At 37.3% G+C, this 19,927-nt stretch overlaps 1 long non-coding RNA gene and 1 pseudogene across 1 annotated transcript; one reads left to right on the top strand and one right to left on the bottom strand.

The window, feature by feature from the left end:
• Positions 1-485: 485 nt before the first annotated feature.
• On the bottom strand, positions 486-5,168 carry LOC126802348 (uncharacterized). The gene is made up of 3 exons (XR_007672941.1): positions 4,526-5,168; positions 3,732-3,824; positions 486-823 (listed from the first exon to the last, which is right to left on the bottom strand). It is a non-coding gene; the product is annotated as an uncharacterized LOC126802348 (long non-coding RNA).
• Positions 5,169-12,177: 7,009 nt separating this feature from the next.
• LOC126803527 (ent-kaurenoic acid oxidase 1-like) lies at positions 12,178-19,921 on the top strand (annotated as a pseudogene).
• Positions 19,922-19,927: the final 6 nt, after the last annotated feature.

The following is a 19,927-nucleotide window of genomic DNA, read 5'->3' on the forward strand; positions in this document are numbered from 1 at the left end:
TTGTCCTTTTTAATTTATATAACCTGGCCTGGAATCAATATCATCAAATGTCTGATGCAACATACATTTATATTTATATGTTTTCGGTTATATTTATATTTATATATTTATACATTTATATTTATATGTTTTTAGGTCTCGGTTGAAGAAGAATTTGATACTCGTCAATGTGTGACCCTGAGAAAATAATTATTGTACATATAGCACTGTACAATAATTTTCATTTCCGATGGGAATTTTCTAGTGTTTGGTAATGTAAGGATAGTTAAAGTTGTCAGAAAAAAAAACTGTAATCAATGCAATAACATAATAGATAATTGGACGAATTGAGAAGAGAAGTTGGTCCTTAGGACATGAAACGCCTTATTTTTAACGATAATTGAACACTTAAAAAATGACACATATTTTTATTGGGAATTCAAGCGAGGAACTTTTTTTTTCATTTTTTTACATTAATATAAAATATCATACCTAACAATGTCAAATGAAAGAATTGACATTTATGTATTACAGTATGATGAAACCCTCACTTTCAGTAAAATTCTCCCATGATGAGAAACATAACATAAGAATAATGGCTTACAGAGGTCAAATCCACTCAACTCTAAATAAGTTTCCTACCTTTTTCAGGAAATCACATTTCCGAGCCTTATTTCCCTTCAAAATTGAAGTAAGAACTAATATGAATGAAGGCTGAGGTTCACACATGTAAAGCCTTATTTGAATTGGAGTTCGGTGGGTAGATGACCACTCACTATCTTTCCCTTTCTCATTGTTTTGCGCGATACCACTCTCTCCGTTGTGAATTCTCATTTCTCTCCATCTGCAAAAACACCACCGGCACCATATTTTTCACCGATCGGCGAAACCAGTACACATCATGATAAGGTCAAAATAACCTTACAATTAACCCTGTAAAATATTATCAAGCATAGTATAAAATAAGCAGAGATTGTTCGATGTTAGAGACTGAGGATATTCAATTCGCACAAAAAAATTAAACTAAACTAACTAGACCGATGAATTGGAAGTTTGATTATAATGAAAAGAAATAAATGAACAATGATATATTTGATAAAGATCAGATGTAGATGAGGTTAGGGATTCAGTTATCCACCAACAATATTTACTTCTAAACACGACAAGTAACCTAATTCTTTTATTTTGCTGTGAGAAAGAAACAAATCAAGACTCAACAACAAGCACACTGTATACGTTCTTACTACTTCTCTTGAGTTATTTAACGCCGTGAAATACACATAAGTAAGTCTATTCGATGGATGCAAAGATCATTAAAAAGAACATGTCAAAGTTTGAATGGTTATAGAGTCCAAACTAGTATAGAAGTTATCTAGTATGCAACCCTAACTATTTGGTTCTTGACTATTGTACTATAGTCTTTACTACTTATGACAAAAGAAACAAAACAATTAGGTGAATTATTTAAGTTAAGTGTAGCACCGATTACATACAAACATTCTAAGCTGACCTACAGAGAACATAGACATGCAAAAGTTATCTATAAACCGAGAAACAAACACTCAATGTCACTATTTGCATAAATAAAAATAACTAGGCTAACTTGCAAAAGCGTTCGACAAAAATGAGGCTTCTAACCTAGCCTCTAACACAAAATATTTAGCTACTCATATTTATAAATTACACAAAGTAAAATCAACTATTGAAAGCCTTGATGCAATATGGAGGTGAGCTCGAGGAGATGTGGACTCGTCCTTGAAGAAATTGATGGTGGGTTCCCTTGCAATTGTGTGAAGCAACTTGTGGAGGTCTTGATGAGATTTAATTTGTAGCACATGAGGAGATATATATTGTAGCTTGAGGAGATAGAAGGTGAGTTCGATCAGTTTGAATGGTGAATGAGAGAGGATGTTGTGATGATTCATGAATGAATTGAATGTCTCAGTCTGCCTATGCCTCTGTCTTTCTCTTAATTAACCTTATATATAAATCCTTCTCAAATATCATTCGAACTCCTCTTTTCTCTCTACTTCTCGGCCAACAATTTCTTCTTAGTCATTCTCTAGGTATCATTCGGTCTTTATTTTGTAAGAAATAAAAATAAAAATTCTCAAATATACTCTAGTAAAATCTGCTGAGATCTCCACTCTGTATTGAAAGCTTCAATTTTATCACTCAAGGAGAAATTTTGCAACCTCCCAGAGAACCACGTGACAATATCTAGTGGTCCTCCTCACCTGTTATGTTTTGACACGTGGATTTATTACACCAAAATAATAATTTTACACATTTTTATTATTTGTGTAATGACCATCATGGGTATTGATGATTTTAAACTATGATTTTAGATTTAAAGTTAGAGTTTAGGGTTTAGGGTTTAGGGTATAGGGTATTAGAGTGTAGGGTTTTAGGGTTTAGGGTATTAGAGGGAGTTGTATGTAGGGTTTTAGAAAGAAACCCAAAATAGTCTTTGATAAAATAGCTTAAATATTTTTTTTAAATCCTACGTGTTTGTAATTATAATGAATGACCACAGGACATTGCCCTGTGGTTCTCCGTGATGACTGAAAAATTGCTCTCACTAAAGTACCCGCATTATGTTTCTCACAAAATATCTTAAAACAATAAAGAAGTTAATATGACATTTTAAACGAAATTAACAAGTACAAGTATAAGGATTTACACTATATATAATATAGTTGCATAAGTTGTCACATCCCGGAAGGGAAAATGACGGTATTAGAGTTAGAAATTTTGGATTAATAAACGAATAAATGAACAGAGTCTGTTTGAACACTCGCTAGTTTGGAAACTTGTACAAATTGTTTTTTGCTAAACAACAAACTGAGTTTTACAAGTGTAACTTGAAAATACCAACTCAAATTACGACTTTGAAACTTACGTGAAATAATTATGCGAGCTTTACAATAATTTGAAACAACGGAAGGTGATCAAGAGCCACCGGCCCAAAAAAATACAACTATGGCAACCCAAAATATACAACAAGGTGACAGAATTTATGATACAACCTCAGAACTTATATCTCAATAAGAACAAGATACAAGAGAGAGAGAGAGAGAGAGAGAGAGCTAGTAAAATAAAAATGACTTCAAACGGCCCAAATGATGTGTACTCCTAAACTTCACATTTCCTAAACTCTTGCTAGATCCTAATTTGCACAGAAACTATAGTAGAGGTGAGCTTCGTCCTTGCTCACCCAGTAGGGGCCAGCCCACCTATGTGGTTTGAAAATGAGGTAGGCTAAGTTTTATGAAAACTTAAATAGTTTTAGATGAAGCTTTTATTACAAAAGGGATAAGTTATCTTTTAGGGAAATCAATGCAAACATGTATGATGGCCATCAATAATATCCAGTCAGTGGTGACCGATCCTAACGACTTGTAGCAGAACTATCAAGTCGAGACCGACTGCCTTCGTTGAAACAACAAAGGAGTGAGAGTGTCAATTTCCTGGAATGGACATCAATAATATCCAGTCAGTGGTGATCGATCCAATTCTTTAAACAGGGCATGGCCCCTCCAGAGGTTTACGGTTATCGACACCGACGGGTTACCGGAATACCAGGCCCCATTCACTCTCAGGTCTACTCACTCACGAAGTATCTGTCTATCCTTGGGTTTTAGTATTTCTAAAACAATAATGCAATTCATTTAACATTCAAATAAATCAGCCGAGGCATCGACAATGAATTTAAGGGCACAAAATACACAAAGGGGGTTAGCTCACTCTACCTGGATTGAAATGCAGAATCCACGTTGCTCATCCAATCCCAAAGTAATGTTGTTATTGCTGCTCTAGCTTTGTACGATCTCATTGTATCAACTCTAAATCCATTTATCAAAGAGTTAATACTAATTTCCGAGTAACGTAAATTGACTCGATTCAGTATTCCTAGTTTGACTAGGAAAGTCAAAGGTTAACTTTATGTTGACCAAGTATTCCTAGGTTGACCATGAATTGACCATGTTGACCAATTATTGACTAAATTTTGGAAAACCCGAAAATATTCTAACTTTAAATGTCGAGCGATAAAAAACATACTTAAGATCGAATTGACGACTTTATTATTTACCGACACATTTCTAATTAAATGTATTCTCAATTCTTAAACCGGGCGATAATCGAAAATAACTTGAGTCGTAACTAGACGTTACGTGAATCGTTGCCATTTTAGAATAAATCAGGTTTTCACTAACTTACCATAGGTAAAAGTAAACCGTAAAAATCACTTGGTAAATAGTAAATAGGTAACTTAGGATACAACTGTAAAGAGTAAAAGTCAAACGGTTAAACAATAACTTTCTGTCAAGGGCATTTTGGTAATTCACCCCATGGTAAAAGTAAAAAGATTAAATTGTAACAGTAAAAACCCATCTTTTTACACTAGTCTACTCCGACTCTCTTTCCGGCCTCCAAAACCGACTTTGATCAAGCCTAAACTAACAAGCAATGTACTCACAAGCTTCTCAACAACATTAAAGACACAAAAACACAAGAACCTAAGGAATTGGAGTACAATTACTACCTCCACAAGTCCAAAACGCAGAGCCGAGGCTGCTTCTGCACTCCTCACCACGTCCTGGCATTTACAAAGGTCTCTGGGTCTCCCCCAAGCTTGCCTCGTCGTTCAGACAGAGAGAAGACTCTCCGGAGATGATGGTTTGTGTCGGAAGAAAACAATGAAAGAGGAAAGTTCGGATTCATCACTTAAATCAAGGAATTAATGATGGAACTAAGTTGGAGATTGAAAACAGAAATTGATAATTACCTTAGTAGAAAAATTGAGTTTTTGGAGTCCTAAACATTGCCGCAAGGAGGCGGATTTCGACAGTGGTGCGGCGGAGAGGAACCCCAGAAAAAGGGAAGAGAAACCAGCTTCCGATTTGAAGAAATTAGTGAAGGAACTGAATTAGATATGAGGATTGGAGGACTGGGCTTACCAAATCGTGGTCAAGGAAGCTCGCCGGAGCTCAAAACCAAGCCGGAATCCATGGAGCTTCTCTTATTGTTCTTCATTTTTTTCACTTCGATTTGAAACCAAAACGTGGATGCTTGAGTGATCGATGGGCATCAATATGAAGAGGAAAACGAGGGGAGTATGATGGTGTGGTTGAATGTCGCTGGAGTTCTGTGGCGGCGGTGGCACAAGGCCGAGAAGGTGGCATTGGTGTTTGGTTCATTGAGGGAACAAAGAGGGAGAAGGAAAGAATGAGGGAGAGAGAGAAGAACGAAGATTTTTAACAATTAAATGGACTTGGGCCTGGGTCTGGGCTCGGGTCAACAAATGGTCTGGGCTGGGCTTTTTGAAGCCCATAAACAAAAACCTAAAACCGATTTTCAGAAAATAATTTTTAAAACAAGTAAAACCTTTAGAAATTCGTAAAATTAAAACTGAGCATCAGAAAAATATTAGGAAGACACTTCTGATCTCGTGGCGACGTGTAGCTTAATTTCGACATATTAAACTATGTTTTCGACATTTAGGATAAATATTGATTAATTAATCATAATGGGTCAGTAATCGAGAATAGAAATCTTGGGTATTACATAAGTGCTCCTATCACATCACCAACACCATCTTCTTCCTCGTTTTCTTTTCTATTCATCCACGCTAGAAACTTCAACATGCAATGCAACCAATGTTACTACTTCGACGCAACTCGATCACTACATGCAAGTATGCAACCTTAAGCTTCGGTTGAACCCGACCTGGTATTGAGGCTCCGGCAAGCTTAATCTTCTTCCATTGCTATTAGTTATTTAATTCTCTTGTTAAATAATTTAGCTCTTCAAGCCTGATCCCAAACTAAAGATTTTAACAATCCTCTGTTTCAACATTATTCTGATGCATCATATAAGATACTATTGATACATAAGCAACTGGTATATCCATTATATTTCTATTTTCCTTTCTCCTCTCTACTTTTTCTCCTTAGTTTGTTTTATTTCCTCTCTTTTTCATTGCTTACATTATTTTTCCTATTTTGTTAGTATTTCTTACATTCTTTCATATTTTCTTCCTTTTTCTTCTCCGTTTAAGGAAATTTGGTTTATTGATGACTGATGTATATATTTCTATTCCTGGATTTTAAATTTATTATTTTGAATGATATATAATTTTGATGAGAAAAAATTCCTACAAATGATATTGAAAAAAAAAACACTCTCAATTAGCCTAAGCAAAATTTATATCCTTGATCAGTCACTGAATCTAGGGTGTATACTAAAATGCATAATTTATACTAAATAACTATGTACAAAAAATTGGGAGAAAATTGGGAGAGTCGGGTGAATCTTCTCCTTGGTCGATACCAAGGATGGTATGGGTCGATATCCGGTCGATACCAAGGAGGCAAGGATGGTCACGTGTTGATCAGTGACTCTATCATGCTTGTTACTGCCCTAGATAGAGATCGAGGGAGATGATCTATCTGTTATGCCTTCCAATCTTTTTAAATTCAGCACATACATCGATAGAAAAGCAAATTGTGTTGTTGTTTCACTACTAGCGAAACGGCTAAAGGGTACAGATTCAATGGGGACGACATGTTTTTATGTGGCATATTTGCTCAGTAAAGACATATGAGTGTTTGTCGTCCTAAAATTGAGACATGGGATGGTATTTGTCTCCATTTGTGGGTAAGTTAAGTAACAAATTTGCCACGGACTTAATCATCATTTGTCTCAAAAATTTGCTATGTTTGGAAGTCTTGATGGTATGTGGTTAGTGTAGAGTCCTGCTATTATCAGGATATTCTCTACGAGGAGTCGAAGATATCAGTCACCGTACCTTTTCTAATGTAGTCTGATATTCAGGCTTTATGTCCTTCCTCCCCATTGCAAAATGATATTTTCCATAGTATTATAATAAATGGAGCCCCTTTTAGAAAACAATAATAATAGTAAAATGAAGCCTAAAATAAAAGATAAAAACAAATTTGGGAGATTCTAATAGAAGATGTGGAATTTGAAGTCTCCCCTCATCACTCTTTTTTTCCCCAAATGTTTTTGGAGATCTTGAGAACAAGATTTTTTTTTCTTTTTCATTTTTCGGTTATAAGTCTTATTTCTTTCCCTTATTTTTATTGGGCAAAGTAGTGTTACCAAATCCAATTTTAAATTAAAAAAATCAATGAAAAAAATCTAATTATAACATGGTCATCTTATTTAAATAGAAATTAGAAAAATGTCAACAAGCTTTAAACAAAGGGAAAATTATAAAAATATATCATCTCTCAACTTATATTAGAAAAATGTCACTACTTATGAATTAATTATAAAAATATCATTACATTTAAGTGAAAATTAGAAAAAGTCAACAAAATTAGAAACAAAATATTTCTGGACTGTTTTTCCATTTCTCACTCCTTTTTTCATTCTTTTTTCTAATTTCGGCCATAACTTTCTTGTCCGGCGATAGATTTTAACGAAATTGGTACCGTTAGAATGATCTTGCTCCCCTATTTCATTTGATATATTTCCCACTCCGTGTCGACCAACCGTACAAGGCGCAAAAACCATCGCAAAGGGGTGCTGCCATCGATGGCGGTGCTCCAAGAAATTTTGGCGAAACCGAAGCTCAAGGTTCCCTAATTCTAGCTATTATTTTCATTCTAAGCCTACTTATACCAATCTTATTTGAATTTTAACAAAATTTCGCATATTTCCACATTTCCTCTCGGCATGTCACACCTACTGTCACAACCACTGTCACAGACACTGTCACATTACCTCTTACACTAACTGTCACACCTACTTTCACAATCGCTATCACACCCACTGTCACAAAAGCTGTCACACTATCTATTTACACTAACTGTCACACCCACTGTTACAACCTCTGTCACACTACCTGTCACAACCATTGTCACACACATTACCCCTGTCACAACCACTATCACACACATTGCTCGTGTCACAACCCCTGTCACACTACCTATCACAACACCTGTCAGAACCTTTGTCACACTACATGTCACAACCCCCGTCACAACTTCTATCACACTACCTGTCACAACCATTATCACACCCCCTGTCGCAACTCCTGTCACACTACATGTCACAACCAATATCACACTATATGTCACAACACCTATCACAACTCAGAACCCCTGTCACAACCCCTATCACACTATATACATGTCACAACCACTGTCCCACTACCTATCACAATCACTGTCACTGTCACTGTCACACTTTCTTTCACACCACCTGTCACAGCCGTTGTCACACTGTTTTATGTGACTATGTTGTGAAAAGATGAAAAAGAAGAAAACGAAGAAGAAGAATGACTAGAATTAACGTACATTTGTTTACAATTATGTGATCTTGAACTTCTTGAATCAACTCATACGATTCAAATATCGATATTAATGTGATGTTACACCCCAACCACACTAGTTATCACACTACCAGTCACACTAAATTTTTGTTGTGACAGGTAGTGTGATAGGTAATGTGACAGCTAGTGTGACATCAATTTTCTTTAAAAAAATCTTTTGGGCAACCAGAAAAATGATATGGGCACCTATGTCCAACACATCTGGCCGACCTCCATTACTGCCACCAACTCGCCATCTTCAAGAAAAAAGACTACCCAAATTGATTTCTATGGGCAGCCTTCACCATCATCTGCTCAGATCTAGGCATTTCTCATGGGATCCAATCCATCTTCATCCTCATCTTCTCCGATCACAAACTTCGTCAACAGCGGCAATGACGATAACGCAGTTCCTAGGCGCGAAATCCTAGAAAATCCTCTAGGCCCTCCGACGCTGACGGCCTATTATGAGATCACAAGGCTCCTCTGACGCCGACAACCTATTTGCGCACCACTTGCTCCTCCATGGAGCTGATCTCCGTCGTGAAGCCCTAATCTTCGTCGTCCTCCTTCCTGACCATGGGCAGTGCATGGTTGCAAATCAGCTCTGCTGAGAGAGAAAAAGACGAAGGTGAGTGGGTGGCTACTTTTATAATTTTTATGAAAAACAAGGGCAACGGTATAAGATTTTTAATTGTGTGACTAAATTCTAATTTGAAAACTCACTTGACTATTTTCTAATTTCATAGGTCAAAATGGAGTTTTTTTAAAGAAACCCTTAAACAAAATTAGAAAATAGTCACTTTTTATAATTTTTTATTAATGTTTTACCCTTTTTCACCTTCTTTCTCTTCCTTTTTTTCTTTTGTTCTTCTAATTCCAGCTATAACTTTTCCGTGCAGCGATGGATTTGAGCGTGGTTGGTACTGTTAGAAAGATTTTTTTTCCCTCTTTCATTTGATATCATACCCACTTCGAATTGACCACCGTATAAGGAAAAAAACCCTCGCAAGAGACTGTCGTCGTCCATGGCGGTGTTCCAAGCTTTTCCGGTGAAACCGGAGCCCAAGACTCCATAATTCTAGCTATTCTCTGGAGTTTGAACACATTTATACCGATCTCTTTTTGAATTTTAACATAATTTCACAGATTTAGAAATTTATCTTTGTATGTTACACTTGTAGTCACATCACCAGTCAAACTAGGTGTCATATTAGTAGCTACAATATCGACATTGTGACTGTCATTGAATCTGGTAGTGTGACTGAACTTGTGACTGCACTTGTGACTGTTTTTTGTGACAATGTTGTCATAAGAAGAAAATGTGAAAAAGAAGAAGAAGAATAAGAGAATGATTAGAAATAACGAACCTTTGTAAGTTGTTATGTGATTTTGAATATCTCAAATAAACTAATATGATCTAAATATCGACATTGATATTGTCACCTAGGGGTGGGCATAAAAAACGAAAATCCCGATCTCGTCCCAAAATTCATAGGGACGGGACCTGATAGAGGTCTGAAAACGTATGTCACGTCCCGATCACGTCCCGTTTCATAATAGTGGGATGAGATGTGGGACGAATAATTTATATCCCGCTTCGTCCCGTCCCGTCCCACCTTTAATGAAAACTTAAAAATTCTTATATATTTGTATCAAAATTAAACTAATTTTATGTTCTTAATAACTCCAAAATTATATCAACTCAAATAATAATGGTAAATTATAATATTTTGAACATAATATGCATTTTTTTTGTTAAAATTTCATTATTGAATGTTACTTTGTTAATGAAAAAGTAAAAATATAGGTTTTTATTTAACTTCATAGGAATGTGAGATTCGTCCCGTCCCGTCCTAACCAGGATTAATCCCGAGTGGGATGCATTCTGAAAAACTCTCGTCACGTCCCATCCCGTCCCGTGCCTACCCCAACCAGTAGCCACACTAGAAGTCACACCATGTGTCACACTAATAGTCACACCAATAACCACACTAGGAGTCACACCATGTGTCACATTGGTAGTCACACCAATAACTACATCGGTAGTCGCGCCATTAGATGTCACATTAAGAATTCAGAAAACTGAAGCTGAATAAAAGAATAAATTTTCTGATCGAGAACCCATAAAACTACTTTGGACACCCATTCACCATCTTCTCAGACTTTATTAGGTTTTTTCCGGCGAGCCCTGCAATTACACACTTACGCTGCAAGTAAAACAAGTAGTCACATTGCTAGTCACACCAATTGTCACATTGGCAATTACAGTGTGACTACTAATGTAACTATGTCTCTATGTGTGAGTAATATGGTGACTAGTAGTGTGAGTGTGTGACTAATGGTGTGACGGTAGTTGTGACTGATATTGTAACTCCTCCAATAACAACATTAATTTTGTGCGATTTTGGCTTCTCAAACGAGCTTATCCAATGCAAGCCCTACCAATTTCGAGCCAGCACATGGAAAACCCAAAATACTTTGGAAATTTTGAACTTCTTAGGTACACAACTACCTTGTCCATGAACCTTATGACTCATTTTTCTATACATCTACTATTGCCCTTTGCTCTCGGAAAATTGAACGCGTAACATTAATGGAGCTCTGGAATTGAATATCCACGAGTCGATTAATGTGATGGAGAAAGATTTGGAGATATGATGATCACCCTAGAAACCAAGTCTGAGTCGGTGTTGCATACCTACAAACTGTCGATCTCGCTGAGATCGGGTCCAAGCTCAAGATAGGGACGGTAGTGAAGTTTCCCAGCTTCAATCGAGGTCGGCGCGTCGGTGGCTCTCCAGCGAAACATGTCGGGAATGTGATCTCTTGGCGGTGCATGGAGCCATCAATTCCGGCAAGTCAACGATTGATTCCTTAACGAATCAGATCGATCAAAGAGAAGCCATACGAGGTTGTTAAAGAATGTATCTAGGACGACGAGATTGGAGAAAATGCAGAAGCCGCGATTTCGTCCGAGTCAGTGGCCTCTTTCGAAGGAATGAGCTTCGTTAATTAGTGTCAGGAACTTGTTGTGGATGACAACGTCGGCGTTTAGGCTTTTGCGGTGAGGTCGTCGACGCAGCACGGGTAGAGAGAGAGAGAGAGAGAGTAGATTGAGAGAAATCTCAGACTTGTTGAGAGAGGGGAAAATTAGACAGTGGCAATCTGTAATTGTTGCTAACTCCAGTGGCAACGGTATAATAGAATTAACAAAGTGATTATTTTTTAATTTTGAAATCTTAGGTGATTATTTTATGATTGTGTAGAAATTGACTTTGGTATGAGAACCCTATGTTATTTTTTTCAAATATACGATTTGCATGGTCTGAATAGTGTCACCATCCAAAAGACCTCTTCATCATCGTTTTCCCTCAGAATGAGTTGGAGATTCTCCTCTTCCTTGTAAACTTTTATCTTCCTTCTTGACAGGGCAAATTCAGATACATATGAGATCAAATTCATAGAACTGCTTCAGCTTGACAGGGCAAAACCAGATAAATGTGAATAGATACTGACTAGAACGTTAACATTCAATGTATTAATCCCAGCTTATGGCTCTGTCATAATAATGCTAGATGGTACACACCCCTGTCTACTTTCCTTCTGCACGTTAATGTTGAACACACAAAAATTCCAAGGTATTAATGTCATGTTTCTAATCTGGTATGACAAATTAGAGTCTTAATTTTTTTTTTATTTATTACCAATTTTGTAGTAATTTCATTATGTATCTCTTCATGTCTGTAGAAACATGTGTAGGTGTATATATAAGTGGCAAGCTGATGGAACCAGACATATGTGTCTGAGCTGCTAACCGTCTTCACTCTTCAATATTCTGATCACAAATCACAATCATGGTGCTTTTGGGACTAGTGGGGTTAGGGTTGGGCAACTTGGGTTCTATGTGGACTGTAATTTTGGGCACTGCTAGCTTTGTGGGTGTTTTGCTGGCCTTGAAAAGGATCCTGGAGAATACAAATTGGAGGCTCTATGAAACCAAGTTGGGGGAGAAACAGTACTATCATCCACGTGGTGGTTTCCAGTTATATTACCATTCTATAATGACCACTCTCAGCTGAATTTTTTCTATTATGTTTTTTCGATAATAGCATTACCTTTTTTTTAAAGAAAGGATATTGGGATTTCTTTTTCTTGTAAATTGGAGTCTAATTGTGTAATTAAAACTTCTGTTTTGTCCTGTGCATGGGAACAATTCAATAGTGTTGGCCATAGTTTTTATTTTGAACGTCACGTTCATTAATTATTTCCTTGAGGATTCTAATTCCAATTATTGATATCCATATCCTCTCTTGCATTATATGAACTGCATCAAGGACACTTTTTTTAAACTCCATCTGCTTGATGTCAAGATATATTGGCCCAATTCATATTAGCCCAACAACTAAGTAGTATATGTAGATATACTCACTAGAATAAATGTAGCCGAAAATCATTTTATAAAAAATATCAATACTAGTTCTTCTTCTGTTCTTTGTTCCCTTGCTTCTTCTTCGTTTTGTAACTTTCATCATGTCACGACTCCAAAATTTCGAGTATGAAACTCAAATTTCGAAGTCATGAAAAATTCTAAAACAATCTCAATAAATTGAAATCATTTTAATGTCACAGCGGATCATTATTGAGTTCAAAGTACAACTCAGTCAAATCGATTATTACAAACCAAATTTATAATTCAACATTATATCAAATGGAAATGTAAAAATCCTCACAAATCCTCACCACAAGATAGAATAAAACAACTTCAAGTCTTCAGAGTTGTCCGTCGATTTTCGCTAATCCACACCTGCGGAATAATCTTCTACACCATCGAATAGGTGCACCGGGATTGTAAACACAAACCCGGTAAGCTTTGCAGCTCGTATGAGTAAAACAACAATACAACTCGCATAAAATATATACGAAAATCCACAAAACATCAATCATAAATGCACTCATGAGTCATTAGATGGCCCATCTGGTTCTCTAATAATATGAAAATATATGTGCTCATGAGGAATTGGGCAACCCCTCTGTTTACCCAAATGCTATTATAATACGGGTACTCATGAGACTCAGGTACACCTCTGTTACCCCTCATGTTAGTACGCCGCCGACATTGGGCAACCACCTGCTACCCAATATCCAAAATATGGGTACTCATAAGCCGATAACCCATCTGTTATCTCTTATGCAGTACCCCGGCAGACAGACTAGAGCTCTAACTGTATCGTAACTGTCGCCCGGCCAAGGCTAAGTTCCGACATGCCAACACGTCCGAAGACATAAAACGTTTTAACAAAACTAAATGTTAAAACCACGTACAATAAACATCACGTGATATTGTACAATCGAATCAACATGCTCAATAAAAATAAATCTCAACAATAAATGAACTTATTTGCAACGGAAATTACGACAGTATATAATATAGCAAACCATATATATGTACCTATTTTACCATTTATACACATACACAATCCACTATATCATATACATATCATAGTTCCTTCTTCAAAATTTAGCATATTCCTGAATCTCCACAAGTGTAGATTCGTCACTGTGAGATTTTACTCACCTTATAATCATGAGCGTAATTTCCACGATTCCAAATGTGAATCCTTTACTTGAAGTATCGATCACCTAGAATAGATAAGAAGTGAATTTAGAATCGTTACGTAAAACCTTAAATGCCGAAACAGTAATAATATTTTACTGTTAAGCAATTTCTGGTTTTTACGAATTTACTGTTCACATATTACTATTCACGTATTACTATACAAATACATATTAAATACGTATTTTTATATGAGTATATACTATTTACGTATTTCTGTACGAGTACATAGTATTTATGTATTTATGTACCTCCATGTACTATTCAATTATAAATACTGTCTCAGTAAATAATAATAATTACCGATTTACCTTTCTGAAATTACTTTTACAATTACTGTACGTAATTTACATTTACCGTACGTAAAATAAATTTACATTTATTGTACGTAAATTGCTTTTTACATTCACCGCACGTAAAAATAAATTTGACAAAATTATTGTTTCGAAAACACTATTCACGCGCCCCACACGTGGCGGCGCGTGGGGTACATGCGCCGACTCTAAAACCGACGTGTAGCTCGCAACCACCGCCGCAAAACTCTTCATGTCTTCTTCCTCTACCCTCCTACTGCCTCAGGACGCCTCATAACCACCCCAATCGCCCTCACGCGCCGCCCTAGGCGGCGATACCTCCCTCCTCCAATCCTCCTCCGATCTTCCCCAAAATCACTCCAATTTCAACCACAATTTTACAAACAACAATCACAACAATCAATTTAATCAAATCCTCACCTAAATCCTGCCTTGGAAGCACCGGAGCTCGTCGGAGAGCTAGGACCGACCGTGCTCGATTCATGGTGAGGAGTGGCGCGGTCTCGAGTTCCCCCTCCGATCGTAGGTGGCACCGAGGGTGAAGAGTGGTGGAGGAGCACCTGCCTTGAGCCCTAGCTTCGTCAGAGGTGAGATTGGACGGCGGTGGGTTTGTTGCAGGAAACGCAGGAGATCGGTGTGGCTTCTCGGTGGTGAAAGAAGTCGCGTCTTGCCCAGAAGAGGGAGGAGTCGAGCTCGCGATGGCCTAGAGACCGGTTGTGAGAGCCACCGAGGCCGAAGCTGACAGATCGCGGCGGACGATTTTCTGAGGGAGAGAGTGAGAGAGATCGGGAAGAGAGAGAGAGAAAGGGGAGAGGGAGGCGGGGTGAGGGTTTCCGAAAATGGAAACTCTAGCTCCATTAAATTCCCTTTTATACCCATTTCCAAAATCAGAAACTACTTTCATCGTTAATAATTTTCACATACGACGTCCGATTAAAACGCGTGACATGTCCACAAACTCGCATCGACGAGTTCTACGACGTTCGTGAAGGAAGTTTTCTCAAACGAGCGACGGAGTAAAAGTCAATTCTCGCGTCGCGGAAACGTAATGTTTTCTAATTAAAAGTTCCGATAACGTTTCCGTGTTCGATTTTTTCAACGTCGCAAAATGAAACAAACGCGTTTTAATATTAGTACAAAGTTTATCAATTCCTACAAAATCAAATAAATTGATCCCGAAAAATCGGGTCATTACACATCATGTTCATGAGATTATCAAAAACTTAACACTTGAACCATAAAAATTTCAGGATAGGGGAAATTAAAGTCAGGTTGCAACCTTGGGAATTAAGTATTTAAGTTTTTGTTTTTACCGAGGAATACAATTTTGAACATTTTTTTTGCTAAATCACCACTTTAATAGCACACCATGCAGTTAATTGTAGCAGTACCTTCATTTTCATCTGTTTTACTATGAACATGCAAAAACGAATATTGTATAGAAAAAGCTAGACAGTACACATCTGTTTGGGAGAAACTGGGTGATTTATAAGAGGAGATGTCTATATAGTTGAGGAAATCATATCACCTCCTGCTTTCTTTATCCCCCACTTCTTTAGTCACTTGCAGTCGATATGTGAATTTTCATGTTAAAAGGTAGATTGCTGTATTGGTTCATTTTAATCTAATTCACATCACTGGATACTGCAGATATGGAAAAATTGGAGTGTACAAGGCTTTTATGTTTGGGAGTCCCAGTATAATTTGTACGGTGCCTGAAGCATGTAAAAGAGTTTTGACAGATGATGATGCATTTGAGCCAGGCTGGCCTGTGTCTACTGTTGAACTTATGGGAAAGAAATCATTTGTTTCCATACCTTTTGAAGAACACAAGCGTCTGAGAAAATTAACAGCAGCTCCTATCAATGATCATGAAGCATTGTCTATGTACATACCAAATATTGAGGGCATAGTTACGTCTTATTTGGAAAAGTGGGCAACCATGGGAGTTTTTAACTCAGCTCAGAAAGATGACTTTCAAAATTATTATCTACATTTTCCTCAGCTCAGAGAGTGAGTCTGTGTTGGAGGCTCTGGAGAAGGAATATGCAAACCTCAACTATGGAGTTAGAGCCATGGCAATCAATATCCCAGGATTTGCTTACCACAAGGCACTTAAGGTGACATGCAATTAAGATAAAGTCTATGATTAAATTGTTTTATTTTGTCTGTACTAACTGATTCATTTCAATTATAGGCTCGGAGAAAACTAGTTGCCATTTTTCAATCTATTGAAGATGAGCGCAGAGCTCAAAAGAAAGCCGGTAATTTCCTCAGAAAGAGGAGAGATATGATGGACGCTCTGCTGGCTGTTGAAGATGAAGATGGAACGAAACTTACCGATGAAGAAATCATTGACATAATGTACTTGAAGGCTGGTCATGAGAATGCTGGTCATGAGTCCTCTTGTAACGACCTTAAAATTTCGAGTTTAAAAACTCAAAATTTCAAAGTCGTTAAACACTAAACAATTTCAATGAAATCAAAATCATTTAAAATGCCACAGCGGATCATGTCTGAGTTCAAAATACAACTCAGTCAAACCGATTATTACAACCCAAATTATAATTCAATATTATAACAAATGGAATTGCGTAATCCTCACAACAAACTCACAAGATAGTCACACAAAATCCTCACACCAGCTGGAGATAAATAACTTCAAGTCCACTGAGCGGTACGTCAATTCCCACTAATCCACACCTGCGGAGTTATCCACTACACCATCGAATTGGTGCACCGGGATTATAAACACAAACCCAGTAAGCTTTACAGCTCGTATGAGTAAAAATGAAAATAGCACGCATATCAATATATATACGAAAAATCTAGAAATCAAGCAAATATAAATGCACTCATGAGTCAATGGACGGCCCATCTGGTTGTCCCAAAGAAATATGAAATGAAAACTCTCATGAGAAATTAGGTAACCCTTCTGGTTACCCAAATGCATTTATAATACGGGTACCAAGAACGCTGGTACACATCTGTTACCCCTCTCGTAATACACCGCCTATATTGGGCAACCACCCGCTACCCAATATCCAAAAATATGAGTACTCATGAGCAGATAACCACCTGTTACCTCACATGCAGGACTCTGGCAGACAGACTAGAGCTCTAACTGTATCGTAACTTTCGCCCGGCCAAAGGTTAGGTTCCGACTTGCCAAACACGTACAATAATCTCACATCATATTGTACCAAATCAAGTCCGAAGACAAATCAACATTTTAACAATCTCAATGTTAAAATCACGTACAATAATCTCACATCATATTGTACCAAAAATCAAGTCCGAAGACAAATCAACATTTTAACAATCTCCATGTTAAAATCACGTACAATAATCTCACATCATATTGTACAAATCAAAATCACATGCTCGATATATAAATCTCGTCATCAAAATGACATAAATCACGATAAAATCATAACAGTATATTATATAGCAAACTATATATATATGTACATATTTACCATTTATACAATATATATAATCCATTATATCATATACATGTCATATTTCATAAACACGTCCGAAGACAAAAACTCGTCCGAAGACAAAACTCATTCGAAAACAAAACTCGTCCGAAGACAAAACGTTTTAACAAACACCATGTTAAAACCACGTACAATAATCACACCTCATATTGTACAAATTAAATCACATGCTCAATATTTAAGTCTCGTCATCGAAATGACCAATTCTAATGAATTTATAACAGTATATAATATAGCAAACTATATATATATGTACTTATTACCATTTATACAATATATATATATGTAATTCACTATATCGTATACATGTCGTAATTCAATATTAAAAATTCTTGTAAAATCTTGAATCTCCGCAAGGGTAGATTCGTAAATATGTGAGATTTTACTCACCTTCTTTCCTGCGTGCAACTTCCACGACCCTGAAAGTAATTTCCTCACTCGTTTCATCAGTCACCTAATAGCACGATAAATGCTTAGAAAATGATACTTAAAATATCAGGTGACGAGTTTAGCACAGCTAAATGTTGTTCATAAAACATTGTTCACGGAACACTGTTCATGTACTAATCACTGTTTTTACTAAACCACTGTTCACAGTTACTGTTTTACCAAAACACTGTTCATAATACTGTTTTACCATGCCACTGTGCACATTTACTGTTACAGGTCACTATTCACAGTTACTGTTACATATCACTATTCAAAGTACTCTTATAGGTCAATATTCATGCGGAGTTACTATTCACAGTTACTATTCATTCGGCGTTACTGTTCACTGACCGCCACCAATCATCACCAAATTTTACCACCACAACCTAAACAACATTTCCAACAACTTCCTAGTTGACACCAAGGTCTAAATCCGAGCCTAAACAGTCCAAACAATGAAGAACATAAATTCGGCACTATTCACAAACCCTAGAAATTGAAATTTTGATTCGGGTACTTACACTTCGATTTGGGTCGATTCCTTTTGTGGGAATGTTGTTGGGACTGAGACAAGCAAAACCCCCCAAGAATCTCGAGTCATGGTGGCCGGAGGAGGCGGCGCCGCCACAGTAGTAACTTCCGGCGGTTGCTACACCGTGTGTGGTTGTCGCCGGAGTGCAAGGCGTAGCCCAAAAGATGGAGCTCGTCGAGCCCGTCAGTTTGATAGGTGGCACGACACGAGGCGACGTCGGATGGTGGAGAAATCGGCCGGAGAAGGTTTTTGGGTCGGGTGAACAGCACCCGAACTCGGGTGAACAGTAACCGAGCGGATTTTGGAAAAAACTGATTTTTCTGGTTTCTAATCTCCTTTCCTTCTTTTTATACTATTTCCAAAATCGGAAACGAACTTCCGACGTTAATAACTTTCGCGTCTGACGTCCGATTCGAACGCGTGACATGTCCACGAACTCGTATCGATGAGTTCTACGACTTTCGTGAAGGAAGTTTTCGCAACCGAGTGACGGAATAAAAGTCGATCTATACGTTGCGGTAACGTTACGTTTTCTAATTAAACGATCCGAGAACGTTTCCGTTTTCGTTTCGAAATGTCGCAAACCTCCAATTGTCATCTTGAATTAATTTCACAAGTTTAACACTTTGAAAATACTCGACATTTAGTTTCTAAAAGTTCGGGTTATTACACCTCTGGCCATAACATGATGTGGGCGACTGTTCTTCTACAAGAACACTCGGAAGTGTTCCAGAAAGCAAAGGTACGGAAGTTTTGCAAAGTCACCCTAGGTCAATTTTTTTTTCTTTCTTAATTCCTCTCTGAAAACAAACAGATTGAAATTCATATTCACAACTGCAGGCGGAGGAGGAAGAGGTTTTAAAGAGGAGGCCACCAACACAAAAGGGAATGACACTTTAAGAATATCGAGAAATGGAATATCTTTCTAAGGTAGCTGTAAAGTGACTTCATTTTTATTTATTTTAGCCTCGACCAAGCGATGATACCTACTAACCATTTAAACTCATAGGTGATCGATGAAACTTTGCGGTTTAATTCATACGTACTTCTCTTTGCATATTCGATAGTTGGATTCCTGAGCTGCATGGCACACCAGTAATATATACCATAAAACTTAACTTGATGGCGTTAATTTCAGGTTATATCATTCCAAAGGGATGGAAAGCTTTGCCCTGGTTTAGGAGCGTTCACATAGATTGGCCGTAAAGAGGT

Source organism: Argentina anserina, chromosome 7 (genome assembly GCF_933775445.1).
Source record: "Argentina anserina chromosome 7, drPotAnse1.1, whole genome shotgun sequence".
NCBI classification, from domain to species: domain Eukaryota; kingdom Viridiplantae; phylum Streptophyta; class Magnoliopsida; order Rosales; family Rosaceae; genus Argentina; species Argentina anserina.